Raw genomic sequence first — 2598 nt, forward strand, 5'->3', positions numbered from 1 at the left:
GACTGACAAAAGCACTAAGGTTAAAAATTAGTCTCAGGTAGCAACACATTACTCGCAATAGCCAACAGGCAATATTGAGTGGTCTGCTGATTTTCAATAGCCAACAATGCTGCAATTTTGTATTGAAGAAAGGTGAACAATGTAGTGTAGACAATGTAGTGAGATTCTGGCATGTTACAATGAACTTAGGTATAAGTACGAGTAAAAAATGAGGTCTGCAGATGCTGGAGATCACAGCTGCAAATGTGTTGCTGGTCAAAGCACAGCGGACCAGGCACTATTCCTGATGAAGGGCTTATGCTCGAAACGTCGAAGTATTCCTGATGAAGGGCTTATGCTCGAAACGTCGAATTCTCTATTCCTGAGATGCTGCCTGGCCTGCTGTGCTTTGACCAGCAACACATTTGCAGTTAGGTATAAGTACACTCATCTGATAAAGGCCATTAGATCATTACAGAATTAATATGAATGTTATTTGATTGGCCAGCACAGCTGAAAATGACTACCATGAACCAAATCCGATGTCTACTTTGAACCCAGCTGAAATCCAGAAACAGCCGAAATGAGGAAATCACTAGGGCCAAGACATGTACTGTAGGCCATCAGGTAATTGGTATTCACTCAGGAAATTCTACCCACAGGTATTCCATAACCAATGTAGTTATATTAATCAACCAGTGCAGACATGCCGTGACATACGTCCAGACAAGTGAGAATTGAACTAAGATCTTCTGGCTCAGAGATAGGGACCAGAGCACCAAGACTCTAATATTTATTGGCAGTTAAAGGCAAACACATCACTATTGGACTGAAATCACATGTAGGCCAGATCAGCAAAGGATAGCAGATTTCTAATTTCCTAAAGGGAATTAGTAAACCAGATGGGCTTTTGTATTATTTGAAAAGTAAATATGGTTGACATTAGATGAGCTTTTAACTCCAGACCCTTTTTTAAGAATTTAAATTGCATGATCTGCCATGGTGGAATTTCAACCCATGTTCCCAAAGCATTAGTCCAGAACTTTGAATTATGAGCTAAGTGACATTATCACTACGCCACCATCTGCCTGCCTACACGCCATTATGATCTGACATTTGGGAAAGACCAACTGCAATGTCTGGAAGGCCATGCAAGCTCAACATGGAGCATAATAGCTGAAATGTATCCCCAAATTACTATTCAAGCTTGCATAAAGTGTTGCAGAGATCCCCAAGTGCAAGTAAGTAGTCTCTATGAAGTCGTAGATATAAAATATTAATAACACCTAAAGCCGATAAAGTCCAATACAGCCTAATCTCACTTGCATGCCTGTAAGTCACAGCACTTCAGGTGCACAATACCAAAATATTTGTAAGGTGGAGTTTCAGGCCAACATTTACTTCTGGATGAAAATGTCAGCCTATCCAATCTTTTCTCATGGTTAAAATTCCCCATTCCTTGCAACACCTTTATAAATTTCCTATGTACCCTCTACACTGTGATCACATCCTTCCTCTAATTCAGTGACTAAAACATTAGTTAGGACACAGAGTACCACATTGATGTTGTATATAGTACTAGCATAATCTTCCCTAGTCAGCCAATAAAAGGGAAGAAACAAAAACAGCACGTCTGACAACATCTGTGGAGAGAAATCAGAGTTAAATTTTGGGTCAAGAGATCATTCCTCAGAACTCAGTATTGGTTTATATGCAGAAAATAGGGTGGGGCAGAAAGTGAGTGAGTGAGAGCACGTGAGTGTGAGAGAGAGAGAGAGAAAAAAAGAAAGAAAATCAGCTGGACAGACAAATGAGTGGAAAATGATCTGACTAGGATGGTGAATAGCTATTTTTGGGGGCTTTCGTGGCTAACAATGGGTTGGATGTAATGACAGACTATATGATAACAACCCCAACTTTTGTGTGTGGGGTAAGGACATTGGAGAATCCAAGCCCTAAAATTATTAAATTCGATATTGAGGTCAGAAGGCTGCAGGGTCCCCAAGGGGAAAACGAGCTATTGTTCTTCCAGTTTGCGTTAAGCTTCACTGGAACACTGCAGCAAGCCTGAGACAGAGATATTGGCCAAGGAACAGGATGGTGTGTTAAATCAGCAGGCAACTGGAAGCTCGGGATCGATTTTGCAGACAGAGAGTGAAGTTGGAGACAATGGTAAACGTGACTGTTGATTGTTAGAAATAATGAATGATGGAGAAATAATATTGCAGCGTAAGGAGCAACACACCACCATAATTCTGATGTACATTTTAACTCTCCTGCAGTAACTGAAATCCATCTCTGCATTTGAGCAACCAAACAGAGTTCTGAGTGATGCTGTTTACTTGGTCATTTGCAGAATACTCTTTTCTATTCCAACCCGGTTTAATTCAAGAAAATATTTATACGTGGGTATCTGCAACTTAGAAAGTACATATGCACAGGTGCAGTGAAACCACTTAACCAGTCAAAAGATACAACTGTAAATGAACTTTTAGCTGGGTTGAAAGGTGCAGGTACTAGACATTATATACTATAAATTAATATAGGAAATCTAAAAACCAGTGATGTGTAAATTCAAAATCATCCAGAAATGCATAGAAATATTTCAAAGACTCGATG

Source organism: Hemiscyllium ocellatum, chromosome 34 (assembly GCF_020745735.1).
Source record: "Hemiscyllium ocellatum isolate sHemOce1 chromosome 34, sHemOce1.pat.X.cur, whole genome shotgun sequence".
NCBI classification, from domain to species: Eukaryota; Metazoa; Chordata; class Chondrichthyes; order Orectolobiformes; family Hemiscylliidae; genus Hemiscyllium; species Hemiscyllium ocellatum.